Genomic DNA, 27993 nt, shown 5'->3' with positions numbered 1-27993 from the left:
CCCCCCCCCCCCCAGCGCTCGGGTTCTCTCTCACGCGGGGTTTGGGCCCGTGACGCCACGCGGCCCCACCCGGCCGCGGGGGCTGCTGGGGGTTGTAGTTCTCCGGGAGGCACCGCCCAAGGAGAGCGCGTAAAGGGGCGGGGCACGGCGCGCCACGTGGCGGCGCGGGAGCGCGCCGGGCGGGCACGTGGCTGGGGCGCGCCGCGAGGGAGGGGGCGAGGGGAGCCGGGGCTGGGGGGGGTCTTGGGGGCAGTCCCAGGCGTGGGTGTTAGTGACAAGTTCAGCTCGTCTCTCTGCACAGGGTTATGCTTGTTGCTGTTTGGATGGATGCAGATGCACAAACGTGCAGCCCCACGTGTGTCTGCAGCCAGCTGCTCTTGTAGGCGAGCAAAGGTGATGCGAACAGAGCTTGGTGCGTGCGTAGGGTTCTGGGTGCAGACGAATTGTAAGAGCCCAGTTAATGCCATGTGCCTGCACACTCATAAAGAAGCTCAGTAATCTGTGCTGAAGAAACCCTGCCTAAACAAAAAGCTACTTTCTGGTCTTCCAGATTTAGTGGAAGCAGAAAGCATCGTACTTAAAAAATAACACTGGAAAAACTATGCAGGCCTTGGCATGGGAGGAGTCTGTCTAACTGAGGATGGTGTAGTGCCCAGCATACAAAGCAGCTGTGCGTTTGTCTTACCCTTAATCTTCAGTGCACCATCCCTTCTGCTGCCACTTCCCATGCACCACGAGCTGTTTCTTTATGTAAAACCCATGAGCAACTGCAGCTACTGCTCCTGTGGTGCTTAAACTGAAGGCTGATGCCTCTGCTAGGGGAGCCCCCTCCCTCTCCTGAAGGAAACCCAAACCTTCTTTATGAGCCCTTGGTCTGGTGCTTCTTTTTTACCTCTAAATCCAAGGTCACGGAGCAAGACAGGCTGGAAAAGAATGTGTAATTGGATTAACCATGGCTTAAAAAAAGCCCTCGCGCCTTCATTCTTGAATGAAAACAGGTCTTTGAGAAATGTTTCAGGATAACAGATAATTTTTGACTTAAAACTTTGGGGCAATCTTTCTGATTTTCAAAGCAGATAAATTAGAATTCATCTTATTGTTAAATAATGGTTGTGTCAGGTTACAGCAGGTGGAGTAACTGTAGTACTTTCCTGTTCTGCTACACCAGCACGTTATTCATTATGCATGTCCCTGGAGTAAAATACAACTAAATTTGTTCTTGCATAAGGGGGTACGTGAGCACAACAAGCATTTGATCCCGGTTATTTGATAAGATGCTCAGAGTATAATTCTAATCAGCAGGCTAAATTAAAAATGTACACTATTGTTCCTTTCCTCTGATTGTAAAACAAATCTTTTCTCCCCTGTTTGAGACAGATACTCACTCAGAAAGCTATGATACCTGTGGGTCACTGGGGAGTGGTTTCAGTCCTACTTAGAGCTGTTGGTAAAAAGGAGAAAAGACCACGTACCCTGAAATAAAATACACCAGTCGGTTATCTCATGGCCATCTAGCTAAGAGAAAGGATTTACAGAATTTGTAGAAAGTAAGGCAGTAACCTTTATAAGGCTTTTTCCTTCAAAATCAGGTGTATCCAACTCTTTGAATTCAGAACTCGTGTTTCTTGCCAGTGATATCCTTCGTCTTCACCATATTTTTTCACTCCACTTTCTCTGTCCTCCTGCACTGAAATGCACGTCCTTTCTGCACTAAATTTGTAAAAAGAAAAACCCCTTCAACCCCCTTCCATGAAGCTGAGGAGTAATTGGGGCGTGACAGAGAGCGAGTTGGCAGAAGCTCTCAAAAGAGTGACGTGGGTTTACATCAATTTCCAGGGACTTAGGTCGACCTCTGTGCTTGAGGTCCACAGCGTGGATGGCTGATTTGGCATTTGCTTGCTACCACTGAATGCTGAAACAGCGGTGGTAATGAGGGCAGCTTTATTTCGCTTGTGTTTTTGTGAGGGGGTGCTTTTGTTTATTCATCTAATATCTGTAGGTGGTTTCTGTCCTTGCTGCTTTTAGGCTGTGTTATTGCATCCAGATGGGGATACACCTTGATCTGGTCAGAAGCTGGAGTTACTGCGTGTGCCTCGAGAAGGAAGGAACACGCTTCCTGTGGTATTTGAATGCTTTCCAAACTGGGGCTATTTTGTAGGCGTGTTGTGACTCTCAGCTCCAAAAACCTGAGGGCTGCGTTGTGCCGTGTTTTATTTTCCACACATCATCCTATGCTGGATAGCAAGGAATTCTGGAGCTGCAGCCACATCCCAAGATCTGTATTTGTCTTGGAGAAACGGGGATTCCTCCCCCCCTTCCTATGGGCAGCAAATCAAACCCAGCTGTGCAATTGTAGCCAGAATAGGCTTTGGAAGAAGCATGGTCAGGCATTCGTTCTGCATGATTCAATAAACCATACAGACTCAAATTAAGAATATAATGCACAAGGTTGTATTTCAGATGCTTGATCTTGTTCCCTTTCGTGGTTGAATCTGGACCTGTTTAGAAGCCACACACACCAGCGTGGCATGGAAAGTGCAGATGAGAAAGCACAGAGAAAGACTTCTGGAATCAGCAGATAGTGTTCTTTGGCTGCATCGATGGTTATGCTTTTTACAGCTACTATTGAAAAAAAGCATGAGTACAGAAAGATTTTTTTTTTTTTTGCTGTTGCAAATATAGCCTTAGACACTTGCACTCATTTGCAAATGGCATAAAAACAAAATATCACAGCTTTTATTTCTCTCACAGCTAACGAGTCAAATCAATTTTGTAAGCATGCAGAACCGTGTTACGTAGGAGAAGGATACTATTCCAGCATAGAGGCAGTGTCTGGGGAAGTTAAATTCAGCAGTCATATAGAAAAAGGGGCTTGCATTCTGCACACAAGGTCATAGGTTATTTATATTTAATATGTGACATCTGGCATTTAAATAATTTCCTTGGCTAATTACCAGTGCCTGGGTGAAATGTGAAACTTCTGCCATTGGGGAATTAAAAGGAAAACAAAAGTAGATTGCAGAGCGTTGGAAAGTTTTGTAGGAAAATTAGTTGTCCTAATTCAGGCATCAGAATACATGGTAAGAGAAAATGGAGTAAAAGGGAGTAATTTGACTGAACTTGGATAAATTTTAAGATTTCAGGGAAAATTTGCAGGCATCCTTTTCAGACTCACTATGCCACAACTGTTCAGTTGCAACACTCCTATCTAGATCTCGTGCTCAGCATTTGATCAATGGGGCATTTGTAATAACAAGATCACAAAGTGAAAAAAAAAAAAAAAAGGTTGCCTACAAGGTGTGTGTTGACAAAAACACACATACATAAAAATTTAATGAGGTCATAGAGTCTCATTTAACCATGTTACAGGTTTCCCCGGGAAGTTTCATCGCTCCCTTAAACTTCCTGCAGCCTCATTAGTACATTTCAGTAGATTTTTCTTCAATATATATTTTACATTAAACAATCAATGCTTTGCTTTATTGTTTGTTTAACACTGCCACGTAAAGCAGACATTACTTCATAAAGTTTGTTGCTGCTTTATGTTTCCATAGTTTTGCACAGCGGGGTGGAATCCCCCCATTTGGAGGTTACCATCACACGTTAAACAGAGCCGAGGGTCTGGAAACCTGGCACCTAGTTGCATAGCTCTCTCCGCAGAACTTCTATTCGTAGCATTTTGCTCTCAGATCATCAAGTGAAAGCCAAATAAAATTATCACCTGCGTTATTACTTACTGGTATCAATATATAAGGACACTCTAGGCACAGGTATTTGCTTCTGAAGAGATTGCTTTTATAGTTACCTTAGAGTCTTATTACAGAGCCTGCAGTGGTTTGTTGGTGAAATCAGATGACAACTGAGATTGCTACCGGAACAAGAACAAACTCCTTTAATGCACAGTGATGTTTGCATAAGATAAATATTTGTGGAAACTCGAATGAGGTTTCATAAAAGCTCTTAGGCTTGATACAAAGTCTTAAGGGGGCATTTTAGTTACTTTTGCATATTTTAACTTTCATTTTTGAAGGTTTGCTAGCCAGCAGAATGTCCTCTTGCTAAGGTAAGGACTGGGACACAGAAAACAAGTGTTCTGTTCCAAGCTTCCAGTTTCTTAGAGACTAACTTTCAGAGTTTCCCAAAGGGCATAATTAATTTGCTTGTTATGTAGTCATCTAAAACACTGCCGTTGCTTCCCTCTAAGGTGATGATAATACAGATTTTGTTGTCTCTTTTTTTACTTAGATAGCACATGCCTCTTCATAAGGACTACAAAGTTTGGAATATTAAACGTTGCTTGAACAACCAAGCAGCCTAACTGGGTGATTTGGGCTGATATTTCTCTTTGTGCTGTAAAAGGAGAAGCATCACACAACTATCACAGGAAAGTGGAACCCCAGTCTCTGAGCCTCTTGCTAGTTCTCTAGGATCTCTACAGAATATGATAATCCTATGATATGGCTCTGTTTTTGTTCAAGTATACTGCCTGTATGAATCCTGATGGGCTCATTCTTCAGTGAGAGACTGTCAGCCTTGTGCAAATCACTTTTGTCCTTGACTCAGGTCAGCCTAAGCCAACATAAAACAATAGGCTCTAATGCTGCGGAACGCTTGAAAGGCTCCCTGGTAGTTTGGATTTTGGACTGCTACCTTTTCTCTTTGTGGAACTGGATCCATTTTGCAGTCGTCAGATCACATATGCTCACACCACTTGCTTGGTGTGTGCCTAACAGGCTTTCTGACCCAGTGTCTTAATTTGGATACAACAGCTTTCAGCTGAGAGGCAACAGGTGTTGAACACCACTGCCATGTCCCAGCTGTGGCAGGTGCTTGTGTGTCTTTTGTACTGCGATCCATTCCAGTATGAAGTCGAGCAGGCCACCCAGGTGGTTTACATTTAGTTTTTGCTTTGCATTGGAATAAAAGTAGCACTGGCATCGTCATCAAGAGTTTTCATTAACTGCTCCTGCCCCTCAGTTTTGAGTTGATTGAGTTTCTGCCTGGCTTGCTGTCCAGATTGCATAGAAGAGGGTTGATGCTGCTTTGACTGAGCAAAGGCTGGAAGGTTTAACGATTTGATTTGGTCACAGAATCAATCCTCGCTACAGCAAGTTATCTGACACCGTTCTGCTGGCCCTGGACCTTATCTTTCTACCCTAACCCCTTCCCAGGAGTAGGCTTTGCTGGGTCCTCTGGCTCCTTTTATGAAAGACTGGACTGTGAGATAAAGGTACTGCTGTCTATTAAAAATGTATGAGAAGCAGAAAAGTGAAAACTCAGAACTGATTAAATACTACTTTAGTATTCTTCCAAGCTGGAGAATGAGCTGTTCAATTAACAATGTGATCGCAGTCAGCTCTGGAAGAATATTACTTAATAGATGTTCACACTTCTAATACTGATTTATTTTTGCTGTATTTGCAGGTCCTATGTATTTGTTTCTCAGATATGCATAAGCAATGGCCTAGCTGTTAATTTGTATTGAACAAAACAACTGAGTTTCAATGAATGCTCAAATAAAATGGATTTCTAACACGTATTCAAACTAGAAATCTCATCCCAAGGATTTATGTCATCTAGTCAGCAAGCAAAAACAAATTATATAATCAGTCTTTTTGCTTTTATCAAAAAGGCCATAAATGTGTGAATATGCAGTCTGAGTTCACTGTGCATGTCACAGATCATCTGTCTGCAAATGCAAAATGTTTGACCTACTGCATGCTCCGTCGTTGGCCAGGGCCTGGTGCTCCTATACATTAAGAAGGAATAATACCAATAAGCCACAAGGAGGTAACTAGTAATAAACTACAGAACAAATATTTTCCGATTAGGAAAACTGGTAAGAGAACATGTTAAACTTGTTAAATTTGATATTATGATAGTAATAGAATGGGTAAATAATTCTATGAGGTCCTTACCAAACTTGATTATCTGCCAATTAAATATAAAATTTGGTGCAAAATTGAATTAATTTTGGTTCTTTTTCAATTTTTGTCTATAAAGCATTTGCTGATAACAAGGGTTATAATCTGTAGATTGATCGGAAAGTAGCCAATTGCATGCTCAGCATGCAGGCTACTCTCTGTTCTTCTATGTTACCTCTAGGTCCTGCTGTTTTTAGCTAGAAACGTCATAGTAGTTGCATCTAGAATGGTAGTAACAACTGGGAAACAAAGAAGGTAAACCCATGGGAAAGTCATCTCCATGAAAAAAACAAAACAAAACAAAAAATAAGTAATTGGTAATAAGTAGTTTAAGATCCATAAATGAAAGGCACTATATCAAAATTAAAAGCTACCTCAGGAGAAAGTAGATGGAAGTCAAAAAAAAGAATACTAGAAAACCTCTACATAGTATTTATGTTACATCCATGAGGGAGCAGCAGCACAGCAAAATGTTTTGGCCTTCACAAATAATGTTTCCTAAAACCAAGAGGGAGATGGAGTTTGTGAAGAATGCTGGGTTGACAACACCAAAGAAAAGCACAAAGCCCACTGTTCAGGCAGCAAATTATAAATGAACCTGGGCCCTGCATTGGGACCTCCAGTGATGTTTGCTCCATACCAGGAAGACCAGCATTTGCAATAGTGGTACCAGATATGGAGATGTCTCTGTTATATTGATAGCTGCTGACTAACACTACTAAACTAGTGGTTGGAAACAGATTCTGGTCCGAGTGGATTTGATACAGCTTCAGACAATAACCTGGAGATGAAAAGATGCCATGTACTTCTGCAAACCATCTTCAAAGGCTTTTCTACAGATGGAAGATTAACACAAACCAGAGTTGAAGCAATGTCTGCTATGAAACATATATCTGGAGGAAAAAGAATGCAAAACCCGTGAAGATCAAAAAAAAAGCTCAGAACTATTGCATGGCAGAGTAGAGTGGTCTTTGATAAGGACATAATGAGGTTAAAAATAATTTAGCTTTTGCTAAACTAAAGACAATGGGGGAAAAATCAGGAAAAGAACATTTAAGATTACCATTCGAGGAAAAATGTCAAGAAAACAGCAAGAAAGATACTCCAACAGGGAATTCATCTAATTACAAGGAAAAAAAAAAGCTTGAAAATCATTGTTTTGCCACTTTTGTCTCTCCTTTTACTCTTTGCATTTTTATAGAATAAAAGCCAAGCAAAACATCAAAAAGATGGATAATTTTTCCATCCCAAATATCTACTGCTAATATGCAATCTACCTTTTATCCTATTGTAAACAAAGAAAATAGGCAGACAGTAGATACAAGGGTTTTAAGGCAATGTTAGAAAGCTATGGATAAAGATTCTGGAAAAGGAAGATGTTGGAAGAGGAGAGTAATATAAAGAGATGAGTAAATACACGTGTGTGTGTGTGGGTACCACCGAGTGCCCACCGCAGAACCACAGCAAATAAATGAATCAAAATAGGTGCCATTTATACAGACTTTTATCTGGTCAGCCATTGAGACAGCAAGAACAGAGGTAAAATCTGAAATTCAGCCTAAAATCTAAGGTTGGACAACAAAGCACATGCTTTCAAAAGATTACAGTAGTATGACTGCAAGCCTGTCCCTGTAAATAGATGTTTTTGGCACATCAGCTGGCCATAATAAATATTGGGACAGTGTCAGCCTATTTCCTGTTGAAAGAAAACAACACATGTCCATTCTCAAGCCTTTTTCTGAACAGTCCAAAATGGTTTCTGAAACATGCAGAGAAAAAGATTTTAATCAAGGGGAGGATCCTGAGGAATAATGTGTGTTTTAGCAGCACTGTGCAGAGTAACAGTATGCTTTTGGTTAAGTTCTTCTTAGAGTAGGAGGCTATGGGTTGAAGCAGTTAAAGAAAATATCCCATAAATCCAGTTAAAAATAGAAACTAATTAACCCATAAAACCACCCAAAATGACAGGTTTCCAAACAAAAGGATGGGACCGAGTTATTTTTGGAAAACATACTTCAGTATTTATAAACTAACATATAAAAGTATAAAATACAGGGAGGTGCTAGTCCCTCCTGCAAATCTCTTCATTAACTTACTAAACCCTTTTGCTGAGCTAAATGTACTCACAGACAAGAAAAGGCGAAGCCTCTGGAATCTGCTAGTTAGTTTTCCATTTGAATTAAAACATATACATCTTCTCCAGTTTTGCTCAATTAAAAAACAAGAAGCAATCAATCAGCCATGAAGTGGTTTCTGCTGGGCAGGGATTCAGCAGGAAGTAGTCAGCAGGACTGTATGTACCCACAATCGCTGTAATGCATGACTTTTTTAGCATGTAGTAGCATTAAGCTGTCCTGATGGCTTTGAGATGCTTTTGCTCAGCAGAAAAATGCTGAAGAGAGCAACAGCTGCCCTTCTTGGTGCTCTCCTGCAGGCAGCCTCTAATCCTCTGGGTTTATACAGTTGCTTGAGAACCATTAAAAGGAAAAGCCTTCTAAAACACCAGAGGCACCAAGTGGGAAACTGCTTGCACCGAGTTTTACCTGTATTAGGAAACTGTGTGTTTTGTGCTTATGAAATTTCTACAGTGGCACCTTCCAAAAACAGTCAATATATTAAAGATCTGTATCACAGAATACTGTCTCTCATTTATTATCACAAAGGGAGGGGTGTGTCTGCCACAGTATGACCATAAACTGGAAATGAATCTTTTTCCAGTCAAGACAGCACATGAAAGTTATTCGTCTAGCAGCTTCCAAAGTTGTAAACCCAGTTCAACTGGCTACCAGGCTCTGACTGTGCTTGGTACAAAACAATTGGTATGTACCAGTGAATCAGACAAAAGATCAAACTAAAAATAGTCTCAAAGTTGATATTTATATACATTTAGAGTCTTTAAAACAGTCTTACTGGATTTCTTTCTTTTTTTTTTTTTGTCATTGGGAATGCCCTAATAAATTATACCGAGATTGTTATAAAATTGATTGTAAAAGTTTAAAATTAAGCTTTAAAATGATTTAGAGTAGAAAACAATTGCAAGCCAAGAAATGTTACTGTTGGAGTAAAACTTGAAAGAAATCCAAGCTTGTTAAGGCATAGAACCTCATACAGTATATGCAGGGAATGTTAACTCTTTCTTATAGCAGTCCTTTGGTTGGAAAATAAATTTGATGAATCCTTGAAAATTAATTTAATCTGGGATTACAAAATCTATTACAGTAAATCACATCAACCATTTAGTATTAACGTACAGTGTTCCTGGTTTCAGTAACTTTGTGAGATACCTAAAATTCTTCTGTTAATTAAATGTAACATCAATTCACTGTTTGAGGCTTCATGGTAGGAAACAGTAGCTACATGTGGTTTATACTGCTAAGAGAATCACAAATAAGAAAGATCCTAAAAGGAAAGGAATGATTGCCAGTAAACTGTACAAGACCAAAGGTTAAGTAACTCTCAGAACATGGGGTTATGGGTCAAAGTAGTTAAAGGGAAAATATCCCAGAAATACATTTAAGAAAATGAACTAATTAACCCATTAAATCACCAGAATGACAGGTCTTTAAACAAAAGAGTGGGAAGAATTTCTTTTTGGGAAATCTATTTCAATCTATTTCAATATAACTGGCCCAAATATAACTCAAAAGTTATATTAAAATTGCGTAGGATTTAAATTTCTTTGTACCTAATCTCTCTGCACTTCTCAATAGTGTCTCAAACACTCAAGGAAAACATTATTTTTAAAGAGAAGTTTTTATATTGTTTCTGCCTCAATGTGGGACGTATTTCTACACCACCTTAAGCCAATCTAATGCACAGCTGCCACAGCCTGCCTCTCCAGCAGCCCTTAGCTGCTCAGAGATTTGTGCTGATGTGAGCACTGCGCAGTAAGTCAGCTCAGGGATCTGAGCCAGTTAAAAACAGCTCTCCAAAGAAAGCAACTTTTTGTCTCAGTTCCCTGAATAGCTCATTATTTGGTAGCACGGCTGGCACAGGGGAGGGACCTCACCTCACTCGGTTTCATGCAAGTTTGATATAAGGGGCTACAGAGCCCCTGGGACCATCAGCTGTCCAACACTCAGTGGCTAACCATCTGTGTACGAGCATTGTAGCTCACAAAATAGTGACTTAAACTATAATTAGCTTTAGGGTCCATGAATATGGCAGCTAGTATATTAAATGGATAAAACTTCACTAAATCTGATACCTCTGACAAAGGAATGGTAACATCTTTCAGCTGGTAAGTCACAAATCACCCAGTATGACTTGTTTTAAGTTGTAAGTTAGAACCAAAGGCACAGTGAGTTAGCTGCACTGGTCTAACACCTCCCTGCTATGGGAAAGAGGGTTTACTGCTTGCTCTCCTTCATATGGCCATCAGAGAATGGACTTAACTTGCTAAACCAGATGAAAAAGTCTCACTTACTTTTGCTGTGTTAATTTTCTGCCCGAGGCAGTACAAGATGGGAACAGGATCACTTTCTTGTGGAAGCAGCAGTTTTTTCTCAGCTCAGCTCAGCCTACCGCCTTTGCCTGCGGGGCTGTGGATGCATGTCCTGGTCTGATTGCTTCTGGGTTGGTGAAGTGGCTGCCTCTCACAGCCACCTACACAGCTTACAGAAGCAAAGGAGTGAACACTCCTTCTGCAGCTGCAGTGAAAATCAGCCACGTTAGCCCCAGCAGCTTAAAGAGTAGCTCTTCCTTAGCTCCCTCTGAACACAGACCTGAAAACTGGAAAAAAACTGAAAAATCGCATGGATCCTATACCTTGGTCATGCCTTTGTCACCTCCGGTTTCCTCACCAACAACCCACCTGCCACAACAGACATGTGAAAGGCTCTGCACATAGCCCCTTTCTGTTCCTTCACTGTTGTGCCTTCTGCACACCCTCTCCATAAAGAGTAATTTGTACCAAATAAACATGCCCACTTCCAAAAAAAGTCAGTAAGGTACTGATAACGATGAACCTGCTGCTTCAATGTGTATTTTCAATTGCTTGCCTTGCTCCTCAGCATAGAGAGAGAAAAGCAAAAAGCTTTGAAAATGTTGGGGTATCTGCAGGTTGGATCAAAGAACAAACCGTGGAGAATGAATGGGGGGCAGCAAATGCACAATCACAGGTTTCTGACCTGCAAGACTTACAGGAAAAGCCAGCACAAGTCAGACACAGTGCAGAAATCACTGGAATCAGTTCAATTTGACTGCATGCCAGAGCATACTCTAATCTAGGGAACAGAGCCAGACCTGACCCCATTTGCAGGACCTTTGTTGCCGTTTTAAACATGTTTCTTCTACCAGAAAACAAACCCAAGATGATATTAACTTAGTAATTAAGGAATAATTAGCAGAAGAGTCAGTGCTTTGATCTGCAGCAGTTAGTCAGGCTGCCATCAATGCCAACTGGATATATTAAGTATAGATCTTTCTCCAACGACATTTTAATCAATTGGAATGAATAAATGAATGTAGGCTACAAGATAAATTACAGCACCTATGTCTCAAAACCTTGTCCGTTCATTCTTTTATACTTAAAATCAGCAACCTAGCCATTAAGGTCAGTTGCAGTTACAACAAGTACTAGGAAATAAATTTAATATTAACATCTGTTTGTACTTTGAGACTAATAATATGGTGATATGGTGTTAGGCAATACCAGCTAAAGGGTTTCTTCCTTCTCACTGCACCTTAGGAGCACACCATCTGCTCACCTGTTTTGGCACAACCATTTGTCAGGCCAGCCTGTGAGACAGATCAAGGAACCAACCCAGCTTTATTCTTTATCTGAGGGGAGAGAGATTGGTACAGTCAGATAAGTTCCCTGATAAGTTCCAAAGCGTGGCCCCATGAAAAGCTGTGTCAGCACAACCATTCAGGGTTGGTGTAGTGACTGCAATAAGCAATGCACACCAAGGACATCTTCAGTCAGCGCTGATGCCAAACTCTGTGTCATGAAACGCAAGTGCACGAGTGGTACTAGTAACTGTGCCTGCCTGCATGGGGCAATAGCTCGAGAGAAAGGCTCCCATACACTGCCAAGGCAACCATTCCTCACGAATGCCTGTAAAAGGGACCCAGAACAAATTTATAAGTGAACAGATGTTATCTCAGGGGTAAATGCTGCGAATGCATTCCTGTAGAGTGACTTTAGAAGAAAACCTGTGATGAGGCAGATCAACAGGGAGGGAAAGTAGGAGAAAGTAAGTCTGAAAAGTAACTACTGAGGTCTATTGTAAGCGATAAAACCGGGGCAATTGAACTATTTGCTATTGGATTTTCTCTTGTTAACCTTACTTAGTTTCAGAGATACGACTTGCATTCAATAAAGAGAAAGATAATCATTTCAAAGGACCGTTGTTAGAAATAAGAGATAAGCAATAGTAAATCATCAGGAAAAACAGACTGAAGCCTGCTTGAAGTTCGTATTCCCTTTGAGAGAATCTTTAAACACTTGGACAACAATTCATCAAGTTATGCCCCTCCCCACAATTCATACCAGTAACTCTGAAAACAACCTGTCCTCCAGGGATGATTGTTGTTCAAAGCCATGGCTCTGATAGATGTTTTTTTTTTTTTTGTCTCAGATATAAGCAAGAGCTACAAAAGGTTAAAAATGTGGGTATAGTTCAGATAAACATCTAAAAGTTTGGATATTCATCTGAACAGTTTCTGTCAGAAAAAAAAAAAAGTGCTGTAAGTCTTATGAGAAAAAGGCTTATTTGTGATGTTGCTGGCACTTTTATTTCTGTTCTCAGCTGGAATATGATGAAAGTAGTCAACTTCTCACATAGTGTTTTGTCTTCAGAAGTTGTGGGGAAAAAGTTCAGTTCTAAAAAAAGATTATGGTGAGACTCTTATCCTATGTAAACTGACTTTGTTTCTTGTTACTGAAAAAGACAAAGTTGGTAAACTAAAATTTTGGTGAAAACAGATGTTGCACATGGTTCAGAACCTTTACCAGGAGTCAACCTTAGTTAAAACAGCAAAAGGAAATTAAAAACAATATGGGTTCAATTGCAGCTGAGTCACTAATTCTATAATGTTTCCACTTCAGAGATGGCAAAATTGGCAGGCAGCAGCTCAAGAAGAAATCACTGTATCCATTTTATACTCAACATGAAAGACAACTTCTGATTTTTAGGTACAACACACTAATCCAAAATGCTTCTCCTAATTAACCTATAAAATAACTCTGACAACCACCAAGTTCATTCAACTTTGCCTTGAAATGAAGCTTGACCATTTGCAGTTCATTGTAGGAGTAAGATATTAGCTATTGCCAGAGTAAAATTGTCTACAGTATATAAATTTCTTCCAAAAACTAAATTTTATTTCCAAAATGCCTTAGGAATGTATCAGTCTTTCATTACAAGTCAGTGGGATGTAGTCTCCAATAACAGATCTGAAAATGGAACTTAAACTTTTAAATTATTTAGACTTGTTGATTTTTTTGTGCTTTTTAAACCAACAACTTTATGCAACAAGTATACACATTCATCTGGACAGGCCACATTGTACACACGTGCACAAATCTTCACGCTGTATCCAGCAGGCTGCCCTGCCTCACCAGCGGCAGCTAGAGAAACACCGCATCGCTTCCATAATGGCAGCTCTCCCCTTTGACAGCTCACGTATTTTTTTGTTGGAACATATGGGTATGGTTAATGCTTCTTTGGGCTTGCTGTCCTGGGAAGTCTAATGTCAAGGACATCCAAATCAACCAGGTAGTAAATATCTATAGGACACAGTCTGACAAATACTTCTCTTGTCAGCAGTGCTGACTTAAACCACCCTTGCTATAGGTTCCTTGTTCCCCCAGATCAACTGTTCAGAAGGTTGCTGGAAGGGGAATGGAGGGGAGCATGTTTTTAACCTGCATCAATTCCCTAATCTGTTTTACCCCAAAATCTCATGAAAGATTGTACTGCTGCAACTATGACAGGGATACAGATCTGGGGAATGAATAGCTGGGGATTGAGGAATACTGACACCAGAAAAGGTGTTTGTCAAACTACAGCAGCCAAGCTGATGGAGCATAAAATGTTTCTGCTACTTATCTAGGCAGCCAATTAAAGGAGAATTCTTGGGAAGTAAAAATGAATTAGTGAAAGATGGCAACAAAACTTGTCCTTTAAATAATAAAACTATTTCAAAATGAAACTGGGGATTCCATTTAAACAGCTTGAGTAGAATTCAGTGCCTTGCTTGCAAATATGCAGAATCACAGAATGGTTTGGGATGGAAGGGACCTCAAAGCCCATCCAGTTCCAACCCCCTGCCATGGGCAGGGACACCTCCCACCAGACCCGGCTGCCCAAAGCCCCATCCGGCCTGGCCCTGAACACCTCCAGGGATGGGGCATCCACAGCTTCTCTGTGCAGCCTGGGCCAGTGCCTCGCCACCCTCAGAGTAAGCAATTTCTTCCTTTTATCTAATCTAAATCTACCCTCCTAGTTCAAAACCATCACCCTTACTCCTATCAGCTGTATACTTTGGCTTCCCATTTACAAATTCACAGTATAGGCCATTTACTAAAAGTACAAAACTGGGCTTGTTTACACACAGTTTGTGTAGTACAGTTCTTACTGAAGTTTCAAAAATTGTAAAGGGTCAGATCTCTTCATGCTGCATATTCAGAATTCCTAGGGAAATCTGATGCAGTTTTGTCTGTGTACTAACTACATGATGTTGTCCTTTTCTTCAAAACCAAAACCAACCAAACAAAAAAACTACCTATCTATAATTCAGGCTCTTTTTATAAGGACTAAGGAGATACCCTCTCAAAAAGGATCACACACAGCTGAAGTCACACTGTAATAAGCTCACTCTGCTTAGTCTTCAAGGGGGTCTCTCCTTCTCCCTCCCACCCCAGACACTGTTGCAGTTGTGTACAACATTTTTATGAACAAGCTTGTTGTTACTGACTCTTGCAGTTTATTGGAAAATTAGAAATTGAAATATGCAGACTGTTTTATAACCACACATAAATTTACAGACTTCCAAGATCCAGTGTGTTTGCCTATTCCCAAACCAGATTACACAATACAGGCATTTGTAGGGGAAAATTCACAGACAGATTTTTAAAGGCTCTAAAACACGCAGAAAAGAACTGTTAAGCAGCTGCTCATTCCCCACTTTTATGAATACTGGGCTGAGTTATTACTCCATATAATACAGTACTTGTTTTGGCGTAAGGCAGGAGGTAATCCCTAAGTCTTAGTCTGTTTACGGATCATATTTGTCTCCCCAGTGATACTGACAGAGCCTGGTAAATTTTCTGAAGGGCAGGGGGACTAGACTGAGTACCTTTCACATACTGACCAACCTATATGCTGTCAAAGACATTCCGAAGAATATGCTTTTGTTTTACGAAACAAGGGCATTTTTGTTTTGCTCCACCCCTCTCAAATCGTTCCCTTTACCTTTAGAAATGACTCTTGGCAACTCTGCAAGCTTTTTTTTTTTATTCTATAGACTAAAATATGGAGACAGGAGTCAGACGAAAACTAAGATACATAAATCCTTTTAAAGGAACTTCTATCTTATCTAGGCTTATTTTGATGTGGTACGAATATGGAGACTGGAACCAACTGTACTTTTTTTTTTGCCAATCTGCCCTAGAGCTTATGAGAGAATAATGTCATAAAGTTGATTTGCTTTCCCAAATATATGTTAAATGATCCACAGATAACATCTAGTTTGTCTGTCACCTATCCCAGCAGCTTGGAGAAGTACCTGGATTCATCAGGAAGACATGAAGATGTCTTGCGTGGAAGATGTCATCACCTTTTGAGTTCAGAAAATGGTAGGTCCTCTGGAGGAGCATCAGAGATAATTGAAAAATGGTTAGCGTGGATCCTGGAACAAGTTTTCTTTCAATTCTTTCCGCTGAACCTTTGCCTTTCCTTACATTTTTCCATCCCTCATGCTCTTTGGGACCAGTCCAGTGCAGAGGATCTCTCTGCAAACCTTGGCTTCACTCACAGCCAAGTAAAGCAAAGGATCAAACTCGTTTGCCTGTCTAGAGCAATCAGAACTTCAAGTTTATCATTCAGAAATCATATGGACCATAAACTGAGTATTTAATTGGCCTCTTTTTTTGAAAAAACTGGTCTCGCAAGTCACCTTGGGAACAGAGCATCTGTCTTCCCTGCCTGGATCTGAGAGGGAACAGAGAAGGAGCATTGCTGAACTTGTGGACACAGTCAGACTTGTGCAGCTGATCTGTATTAAGAGGTGAACTCCCTCACACCGCCTGTAGTTGCCAGTCCTCTCAGATCTGCCCATCTGACTACACATGGAGCCACTCCCTAACCTGGTTCTGTCAGAATAATCTGCTTTTCATGGCAAACGATCAGAGAGCCATCGGAAAGGAATAAAAGAAAAGTGTTCCTTTTTGTTGGCTCCTGTTACTCTGGGGACTGGACAAGGTTCTCACTGATAGTTGGTTACCATGGCTATTAATACCCTGAAACAAAGTGAATGAATGCCATGATTTAGCTAAAGAAGAAAAGAGCAAAATCTCACTTAGCAAACCCTAGAAATATCATAGAGGTAGGTGACTGTATAGCAGTTTATTTAAAGTGAGAAACTGATGACCATTTGGAAAAAAGTCTTTACATTTTAATGATCTGTAAAGTTCAGCCTCTGGCAGTTCTATTTTAAAAAATAATCTTTTACAATTAAAACCAGTTAACTCAGAAACTGCTGCAGGAAGAAAACCATGATTGCTTGTCCACATCGTGAATTGCCACAGCTTTTGTTTATTGCAGACTGACCCCCCAAAATATTAAATGCTGATATCTTATGTGTATACGGAATAGGCATAGCATCTGTTACACAGTCAAGAAACAACTCCAACTGCCTTACTGCCAGGAAAGACAACTCACTTTGTACAAGAATGCTATTTGTCTGTTAGCCATGCGAGTATCCACTTAGCTCCCATTACAGCTCATTTGTAGTTGCCAATATCTACCCCTTAAATACTTACAGCTGCCATTTCTGTGTTGAAAAAGTATCTATTTTCATCTTTTCATTTAGGAGTGAGACACTGGCCAAAGCATCTGGTAATGTGAACTGTGGAGCCCTGGAGAGCCCGGGAACTGTACAGCCCAGTTCAAAGTCATCCCGGATGAGAATGAGAGTGCTTCTGTGGCCCTTGGTTATCAAAAATAATCCACCCAGTTAAGTGCACTATTTGGCTGGCTTGTTTCTAACCCGCAGCAGTTCCCCAGTCTAGTTAGCCAAACAGCTGTGCAAGTTGCACTTGCAGAACCGAGAGGGCGACGTGGGAGCAGGAAGAGGTGTCCGGGGTTACCTCTCTAGAATTGACTCCACCAGCCTGGGTAAAGCTGACTTGAGTGCACTGTACTGAACCACAGGCAGGGGACTTCAGCTTACAGAGGCACTAATCCAAACCTTTCCCAAAGCGCTAATTCCCTAAACAAACATTTACAAATGTGCTGTGGATTCAGTAGCTATTTCAAGACATTCCTTCTCAAGAAATCATAGGGGGAGGAAACAAAGAGAAAAACACGGTGTTCGATTTTAGATTCTACACTTGACTGAATTGTTTGTCGGCTGCCATGATCTGTACAGCGGACTAGAAAGAAGCAATAAAACATCTAGGGTTTAAATGACATGGTCTTGCCTAAAATCTCTTCCCTAGAATCACAATCTATCCTCAGAAATGGAGATAGCCATCACTCAGACTGCTGCCATGTGCATCACAGTGGATGTGTACCCCACCAGAACTACAGCTATTTCACCATAACAGAAAGCAGATACTGAGCCACCAAGTCCTCCCACTGCAACTGAGCGTGTATGCACGCTGTAGGCATTTTCAGAGTTCCAGCTCAGGCAGAGGCAGCCTCGCTATAAAGCAGCCACATTAGCTGTAGCTGGCAAAACCCTTGCAGTGCATATTTCATTGCAGGGATGCATGACGCCCTACAAAACTGAATAAATACTTGAGAAGTTAGTCCGGCTCTGAAATCTGTTCTGGCCTAGCTGTTCTGCCAGTAGCCAGTCATCTTAACTGGTATTTTAACAATACGACTTCAATTACATGGAAATAACATTCGTCAGAGCTGTTCTCAGGAATCACAGAACTTGCAGAGCAAACTTTCCCAATGGGCAGTGCTCTTCCTCAGCAAGACTTCGTCACCGTGAGTTATGCTACCTGTAACAACAATTTGATGCAAAAAAATACAACTCTGATTTGATTAATCAGAACCCTGCACATAAATAAGATCTACAAATGCAAAGGTTAACCTGCCAAGAGATATTCTCTGGGCCTGAAACTAATGAGGCTGTACTGACCTTTCCTGGGTGACGAATATTGATTTCAGCAGTCCCCATTTCCCCTCCTTAGGGACTTTCCTTTCTTGGGCACCCGTGCCATCCTTGCTATTGTGCCACTACAGTTACTTGTGGGGTCCCAGAGTGAATCAGACCAGGGAACTGATTCACCTGAGAAATCAAAGCAACCATAAGCAAGCATCTCTGCTGGCACAGCGGAGGTGGCAAAGAGCAATGGAGGTTGCACCGAGAAGCAGGAGGCAAGAATTTGGTAAGGTAATTTGACATGAACCACAGCCTTTTATGTGAGCCTTGAAAGCATATTATGCCTATGGTACCAAAGCAAATATAAGAGGATGAAAGCACCGGTGAGTCTGAATAGCTCAATGAAAGAGCTCGGAATGGGTGTCAAGTCAGCTTTCACAGTCCCTTGCATTAGTTATAACTTTTTAAGAAAGAAAGTGTTTACATGTTTGAATTAAATGCTACAGCGGCTTATTTTGTAGCTTCGAGTGTCTCTGAGAAGCATGTGTTGTTTCTGGAATAATTAGTCCCAGGAATACACTGGCAGCATAGTTCAGACACAGTGCCATGCCAGTACACCTGTGAGATTCAAGGACAGATGCCAACTCCCCTAACTGATGTTCCTTCAATACCTCTTTTTGGCATCCCTCAGTTCATCTCCAATCTCCGTAAAGTCTAATACATTTCAGGAGTAATCTCATGCAGTCCCCCTGAAGTACTGGATGCTAGTTCCTTCCTTTTAAGCACATAATTTTAAAACTTCAAACAGAAAAAGGCCTGAAGCAAAATTCCAAGCCTAAATAGCTCTTAAGTTTGTGAGAACTTAGATCCAAAATATGTTACTTTAATCCAGCTAATTTACCCAGCACTTCATGCTTTCTAAGTAATTCAGTCTAAAGCTTTACAGTCAGCTAGCAAAAACCTGGACCAATGCTGATCTCCATTTTAAAGAATCTGCTGTCAGGAATCATGCAAGGAAGTATGTCCCTGTTCCCCTATCTATAGTGTGTAAATCTGAATTCAGGATGTTACCAGCAGCTCAGAATCATATTTAAATCACCAATATAAGCACTGAGGGAGACAGTAAATCATCTTACTCCATTACATTGATATGGTTTCACGTAACCCCATTTCCAGGCCCCCGTTTTAACTTTCTTCTCACTGGTTTGTCCAACAATACATTCTTTAAGCTGCTTTATACAAAAGTTTTTCTTTCTTCCATGTTATGATTATGAAATTCAATCCACTCTTGAGTCCCTCAGCTTCTTCTTCCTTTACAACATCCATCCTCTAGTATCACAGGGAGCACAAAAAGCACAAAAATGATGCACTTCATCTTCTCCTCTACTCTTGTGAAAAATGGGTCAGTCAGCTTTGTGCTCCTCCCCACCTTCTACCCTTTGTTTATGGTATATCCTGTCTGCCCTATCTTTCATGTTTGTTCTCTTAGTAAATTCTTCATAGCGGATGTTCCATATACTTAAAACACTTGGCCTATTTTGGATGTTGCTATAATATAGAAAATATGTGTATTTCACATAGACCTAAACTTCATCTTACAACAAAACCCCAAACTTTGTGCATAATTGCTAATGTTTTTAAGCCAGAAAAGGGAGGTTGGAATCTATTTTTAGACATTGCTAAGTTTCACTCACTTTTGATAATCTGCATTTTCCTTTTGTGGAGTGATGTTTTGTTTATAGTTTAGAAATTGTGTGTTAGATCTCACATGATGACCTTTAAAATAAACCGAGCTTAGTATCTCAATATCCACAGTGGCGTGGGAGTTTAAAGATGTGGTTGAAGATAGTTGTTTCTCGTTAGGAGGAAACTAATGACAGATCATGCAACTTCCTCACTTATCAAGGAAGATCCTCTTGGTGCTAGTTTTATGTAAAACTACAGCAGTTCATGATGTCCTGTGGGTGTGTTTGTAATACACAGACTAGTTGCTGACAGAGCTCAATACTACATATTGCTTTTTAATGGACTAACCTATACAAATAATTAGCAGAATACATTTGATAGCTTTTACCAGCTGTGCAGAGGTTATGAACTTGACTACAAAATAGTAGGCAGTCTGTAGAAGTGTAGTGGATAGAAATACACTAGACATTTCCCAGTTCCATTTCTAGAATCGCAAGGAAGCTTATCAAACAACTGCACATCCAGTTGGTCTGTACCTTCTCATCTCACTAACATCTGTGCTAAGTTGCAAAGAAGTGTCAAAAAATGAAAATGATTAAATTCTTTTAGGAGATCAGCTGCATCTTAGACAGTACCAGGACAAAGTCCACAGAACCCCAATATCACTTACTCTGAGCCCTGACCTGCAGATACAGTACTTCAAGGGACTACAAAAATATTTTAATTGCTTTGTCTTCTGCCACTGATCTTTGTGCTAACATTGTCAACAGGATGTTTCATGCTAAGAACTGGACTGTAACCAGCAGCTCATTCCACTTCAGTTGAAACATCCCTACTGTCTGCGTATGTATTATCATACGTGCAGGTGTTAGAGCAAAAGGCTCCCTATCTGTTTGCATCTTCCACTTTCATAATTCATCTTCAGTATTCTCGCTACATTGCTGTCCTAGCCAGTCTCTACCTGTCAAGAGGCACTTCAGGTGTTGAGTAACAATTGGTGGCAGATTTTGCTGGAGCAAAAAAGGTGGTGACCACTCTCGGCTGCCTGCTCTGATCTGCTAGCTGCACCTGCTGAAGGGTTACACTCCCCAGACACAGCGTGAGGAAGCAGCATCATGACAATTAGCACTGACACTAATCAAACGCTACAGGCAGTACACAGCAGAAGTCAAGGAAGAGATATCTGTACTCCTTAGGGATCTGTACTACAGAAGCAATCATTGCCAAGCAAAGATAGGAAGACAACAGATGTACAGGTTCATCATCCCAGCTAAATGTCTTCTTGAATGGAAGTCAACACCTGTGCAGTACTGTACTGGTAACTCGAATGTAGCAGTTGAATACAGAATCCATTTTCACCCAAGGATGCAAGAAAGGCTTATCATGGAAGAATGGGGATTAACAAGGTAACTATGTTCAGATAAAAAGAGTGCTGAGCTTGACATGCTGATTTTAAACAATGAGGTGGAAGAAAGAAATGTATTTACAGATGCTAAGTTCACCTTAGTGAGGCTGAAAAAATAACTGAGACCAGCAAATGTTCTGAGCTACCACTGGAGTACCTCCCTCTTCCCACCTCCACACTGACCTGAGTAAGGAGTAACTTCAATGAGCCCAGAGTAGCTTTTTGTCAGTATCCCAAAGTCTGTTAGAAAGGTACAGAAGACTTCTCTAAAGGCCAAGCTTTACTTAGTCAAAATGAGTTTAAGTCACAGCTACAAAAAAGCCAATCAAACTTACTAATGCAAGATGGAATACAGCCAGCTGCTTTCTACATGTCTGTTTGGAAAAGGGTCCGAAAACTGTGCAAAACCAGGTACCATTGCATACTAAACTAAGGCATATCCCTCCAATTTGCTCACAGGCACTTTTATCAAGGACTTGCTTGGGGAAACTTATTAGAGAGAGCAGAATAACAGTAGGCCACATACCCATGGCAAAAAAACATTGCAAGCACCAGTAATAAACTACAGACCTGGGTGTGGGCTCTGGCCTTAGAACAGAATTATTTTCCACTGGCCCCAGGTATCTATTTTGTAAGGATATAATTAGAGGATTAGAACGTCCTAAAACAGGACAGATCCTGTGTTTGTTACCTCTGTCATTTTGCCAGAGGGGAAGATTTCATGGCTTAAGGATAAGGTGTGGCTTAAAAAAAACTGTAAAATGCATAAAGGAGTGTGTTCACTTGTTGTGCCTGAACTCACACACAAATATCATTATTTATTGTCTGTCTTGTCGGGCCATATAGGATGTCAGTGTGATGACAGTCTGCTGTAGGGTTCTAAAGCACAGGGGAAGTGAGAAGAGTGTGAACTGTGTGGGCGAAATGTTCTCTCCGACCAGGTGATCCGCTGAATTCACAGGCTAGGCTGAGAGGGAAATGGTAAGCATAATGGCAATCTAGCAGTGATAGGTGAAAATACAAGTTGTTTTTTAACAGGATGAGGTTAGCTCTTCCTTTCATGGAAATTCATCAACCCTTTCTGGAAAATCTCCTTTTCATCTAAATTAACTTCTTCTTGTTGTTGTTTAATTAAGATGTATGAAAAAAATAACCAAGTGGGGGTGGAACAAATCTGTTTGTCTTCATTGTGGTTCTCTGCAAGAAGACATGAAATGGAAACTGTCCTCCACCATACTTCGAGTTGCATTTGCTTCTACAGAACAGTGACATAGGGCATCACTTCAAATAAATCATGTTTTACACAGCATGTTTCTAACAAAGAATGGAGAATCCTTGCACTGTGCCCTCAAAAGAACTTAAATACTGAATATGAATATGAGGAAAGCAGTTTTGAAGACAGAAACTATGGGTAAATAATGAAGCAGTAGTACTGTGCAGTAAGATGTCAGTGAGTAAGGTTTTTGTTTGGTTTGGTTTCAGGGGGGTTGGTGGGCTGGGTGGGGTGGGCTGGGTTGTTTGCTCCACTCATCCCTTCACCCCTGGCAGCATCACTGCCATTATAGGATGTGCACACATCTAAGATCACACTGTAGTCTTTGTGTGTTACCTGTACAAGTCAGCAAACTACACCTGATTTTTAGAGTCTACATTGTAATATTTGGCCTACTGATGAAAGTTAATGGGAGAGAAGATAACTTATTACATCTGTTATTAATTTAGTATTCATAATGCAGTATCTTTATAGCCTAAGTACTATAAACACTATAGGCAGTGCAAAATATTAAAGCTGGTAATAGCTGTAATTAGCGAAATGTCACAGGGCAGTAGGACAGCAAGTCAGAACTACATGTCACAGATGTGACAGGCAAGCATCACGGTCTAACTGTACAGTGATTTACCTGCTTAATCCTGACATTTCAATATCCCAGCTTCTGAAGTCCTGTCATTGTTATGCACCTATCGAACACTTGATCTGCTGGTCCCTCTCACCTAATGGCCAGAATGCTTAATGTTCAATTAGCTTCTGAAAAAAAATGCAAAAAAAAAAAAAAGCACTGTATGCCATACAGGGGAAATAAATGCATGCTACTGCTGAAGTGAAACTGTCCCACATTGTTTTTAACATACTCAAGATCTCATGGGTTTTGTGGTTCGTATAGGTACATCTACCCAGACATGTTTACTTGTATTCTGTCTGGTGTCCACGATTTGCTTTATTTCAGCACAGTGAGCAGAAAACAATGGTTTTAACTTTTGTTTGCTGCCTGGGACGTGTATTGAGTATGCAACTAGAGCAGATACACTGATGGCCATGAAATTTACTTTACATTTCTGTAACTATTCAGACAGGTCGAGAGACAGTAAAATACTAGATGGTATACATATCTTTGCTACCTGAGAAACTTAGAGAAAATTGCAGTAGTTAATTTCTAGATAAACATGCATTGAATCAAATCACACGAGCCACGGAAGCTTGATCGGAGCCTTTTTTTTCCCCTAAGTCAAAAGGAGAACGTTTTCCAACACTAAAAAAAAGGTTAAAAGGTATTAGCTTTGAGTTTAATATCTTTGTAACCCTGGCTTTTCTCAGGTGCCAGTGGGGGAAACCATTTTATCAGTTTAAGAAGTTTCAGATACAGACCTATGGCAGCATTTTAACAGTCTCTGCTAACACCTGTGCACAGCAAGCACACAGCCATGCGTGGCATGTGCAGCCTCCTAGCACAGCATAGGTAACTTCACAATCAACAAAAAACCTTCACAGGAGAGGTAAAATTTTAAGCTGTTTTAAAACTGTATAAAAAGTACAGATTGAGGATCAGTTCTCAAATTCAGTTCCTTCAGCTCTACCCCACAGAACACTAATCAAAAATCCATTTTCACAGTTACAACTAGTTTAGTTGCAAGAACCAAGCAAGCAATATTTTTTAAAGGCACTTAAACAGGAAGCCCATTTTTCTTATTACACACATGTACAAACTGAAGTATTCAATATATAGCGACCACTGAGGAAAAATTAAGTCAAAATGGGTAAAATGTCAGCTTTGCACTGCAGCGCTTTGTAAACTCTCACAAGAGGTTATCTGTCAGACAAGAACTTTCTAAAAAAGGAAATCAGAGCCTCTCCCACCATGCCGGGGCAAGGGAAAAGTATTTATTTATTTATCTAATAGCTATTTAACAAGCAGATTCCCATTAACTCCTGCAACAGAATTTCATTTGGGAGCTAAGTGAACGCCACAAACATGTCGATTTTTTCAAGCCTCCCCTCATAAAAACACTGAGGTTAATACTTCGAGTGGGGATACTGGACTAGGCTCCCTCTGGAGCTCATCAGTTCTTCTCCTCAACTGACCTAGACAACTGCTGTTTAACAATGCACAAGGCACTCCCTCCTCACCAAAGGCCTTGCATGTCGCTTTTAATGTTTTTCATCAGCTTTGTCATCAGACTCAGATTAAAAGTCTGCAACGCCAGCCTCCTGCACTCTGGACAGACGGAAACTTAAGCCTCGTGGGCCATCGCATCGAGAGCTTCTTGACTCTGAGTCCAAGAATCAGCAGACTCCTGTTTAATAAGGCAACAGCTCCCATGTATGTTGAGCTCGTAGGTTTGGTTAAAGAAGCGGCGATAAAGCACTTGTGTGAATGAAGGCTTTTTTTCAAGCTAGCACCTGTTTGGGACCTCCTGCGATCTTGCCAGTTAATGTCTTTGAAAAGCATGCCCTTCTGCAGGTCATAACGGGTAAGTAAAAAACAAAACAAAACAAAAAACATCCTCCCTCCCTCCTCCCCCAGCAACCCAAAGCATGCCTACTCTTTGAATCAGAGAGCAGCTGAGCTGACATGTGGTTCACTTGCCAGCTTTCTGAAATTGCAGCACTAGGGAACTCTAGGATTTTGATATTCAAACTCTAGATTTGTACCGCCAGCATTTAACCTCACATTCCAGGGCGGGGTTGGGCTCAGAGCCTGGGACATTCCAAAAAGCATTCCAACCAGCAAGGCCCCAGAGGTAGCCCACACTGAGCGCATCCGTGCTAAAAGGCCAGTAAACGTATCTTCGCGTTCCCATTCATGCTTTAATAAGTAGAATACATGTAGGCTATCAGGGGGTGTCAAAGTGCTCCCTATGCACATGGGTCACCTTCGGCTGGTATTAAGAACAGTTCCTGCAGCACCAATACTTGTAAAAAAGGCTTTTTAGATAGAAAAGAAAGGTTGCTTCACTGAATTCCATAGGATTAATAGGATTTTTTTCCCACTAAATACTTAAAGCACAGCTTCGGTTCATATTGACCGAGTATCACATCCACACCATATTAAAAGTGGCAAAATAAAAGTATTTCTGGCGAGTGAGGCTAAACATCCTCCAACCCAACTGTGGTCTCAATTGCCACCCTATGCAAGAATGCAGAAGTGCAATGGCTGCACCGCCAAATCTTGCCGAAGTCAGCAGATTTTCCTGGAGAAGAGCAATAAAATCTGCCACCTTCTGTTTATGAGAGGTACAGCAGAAAAGAGAAGCGCAGGATAAACTGTCCAACAAAGTCTTTAAAACTAATGCGAACAGAACAGTCTCTAGAAGGAAAGCACAGTGCTGAATTACTTTAAAACCAGTACTTGGGAGGGAATACACACGTTAAATACAAATTCTACTTACTGTAGAACTAATGAGGTTGGATTGAGCAATGGCACAAAGTCACACATTAGTTGCAATAGAGTTAAGAATGAAGGCATGTAACAGAAAACAAACCTTAAGCAAAATTATTTTCACTCTCCCATGTGCAGGTACACACAATTGCAAGTTTCCCTTTTGACATGGGTCAAGGATGTCAAACATACGCTATGCTTTCGAGCCAATTGCCAGAATTTACAGCGCTTCTATATTTAGCGTAGAGCGCTCATTCCGATAGAGTGACTCTCACTCCCATTTTCACGTGCTGTTTGGCCTAGTTGTGGTCATCCAGAACTACAACACAGACCACCTCATCAACATCTACAAGTATTACAACAAATTATGAGGAATAAATGTAAGCATTTCTGACCATGTAATAATTTAAATTAGGATTTGAAGACATGCTCTTACTAGGAAACAGAAACAACCTCCAGAAACTTTTAGCTTCCATTTGTTTTTGGAAAAATACAATACATACACTTTGCAGTCCTAAATTAATGTAACATTTTTTCCAGCTTACAGAGGAATATATACTCAGTATTATTCAATTCTCTCCATCAGCCAAAACAAGGCACATATTCTGGAATATAAGATAATTAGTAAAACCTTTATGAGCTACAGTATTTTCATACAACCTCTATTTAGACATCTCTCTCCAACTATAGTTCTTCCAGATATAGTTACATGTGATTTTTTGACAGCTGGACTGCAGAAATCTGCTTAGCTGTTCAATGTAAAATCAAACCTTACACATTCATAACTGCCACTGGAGTTGACCAATTTCTTGCCATAAACATGTGCTCTCACTAGCATTTTAAGTCAAAATTAAATATACACGGGAAGAACAAAAGGTGAAAGCAAGATTGGGTGTCCAGGGAGAAAGAGAGATGCTGTCTGAGCACAGTGATGTGGTTGGGAAAGCTAAAGCCTGCATGGAGTTGAATGGGACATGATCTCCAGATGTCCATTCCAAGCTCAAACATCCAATGGTTCTACATTATGAGAATTTGCAGGCCACACCACTAGCAGGACTTTTTCCTCTGTGACGGCCCGCAACAACATGAACAGGAACAAGATACAAGATAGCACTTCCAACAGGAAAAAGGCTACTTCTAAAATTTCTGCTTAATGCTGCAAATTCTTTTCCAGGTTCAGAGTAAAATTCTAACGCTAAAGCTGTATCAAATTTAAGTATACTGAACTGCATTTATTGCAGCATACAAAATGAGTAAGAAAAACTTTTCTTCTTAGACTGTATAGATTTACTAGAAATTACTCTATGATCTGAACAGCAGTCATTTAAAATTAAGTAGTTTAAGTAATTAATTAAGTATATTTATATTAAAATAGTCTGAACATCATCTGATGAGATACTGTTCTGCCATTAAACCATTCTTGGTTTAATGCTGATGCCATCATCTGAGAAAAAGATTCAAAGTTTTAAATACGAAGACTATCGATGAACTACATCCAAATAAATTATACTTTTTAAGTTACTTATGCACAATACTCCAGAGATCATGGCATGGTGTCCCTGTAATTTTGCTTTCAGACCAGTACTGATAATCTGAAGATTACAATAAATTAAAAAAAAAAAACAAATGTACTTTTGATTAAGACCAACAGTATCATCAACAGTTAAATAATGAGGCAAAGTAGGTCACATTTCAAGAACACACAAGGCCATATTTGAATGCCCATATTGTAAATAATATACATGTAGATGCTTACTAGGACTTCCAAGTTCAAAAGAACAAAACAGCTCAAAGTGCCTTCAATCAAATTATTCGCAGCTACTAGGCTCCAATTTCTTATTGAAAAGACAGGTGTAATACCTAAGACCAGGAAAGCACAATTAATTTTGTTGTTATCATATTTCTGGAGGGTAAAATGTAGTAGAAGTTATTAAAGAAAAAATGTTATCACGCTTAGTGTTATAATTTCCAAGTTCTCCTTTCTGCAAAATCCTTTTTGACAGAACGATGGGTGTAAGTAAAGCCTCAAGTCATGCATGAA

The 27993-nt window shown here is 40.4% G+C and overlaps 1 long non-coding RNA gene across 1 annotated transcript; it reads left to right on the top strand.

The window, feature by feature from the left end:
* Window positions 1-19: 19 nt before the first annotated feature.
* On the top strand, window positions 20-27950 carry LOC310905617. Its single transcript, XR_014589176.1, has 2 exons — window positions 20-1926; window positions 4246-27950. It is a non-coding gene; the product is annotated as an uncharacterized lncRNA (long non-coding RNA).
* Window positions 27951-27993: the final 43 nt, after the last annotated feature.

Source organism: Anser anser (assembly GCF_964211835.1).
Source record: "Anser anser genome assembly, chromosome: 11".
In the NCBI taxonomy this organism is placed as follows: domain Eukaryota; kingdom Metazoa; phylum Chordata; class Aves; order Anseriformes; family Anatidae; genus Anser; species Anser anser.
Note: the sequence above shows the minus strand (reverse complement) of the source record. Positions and strands in the feature narration are given on the sequence as shown.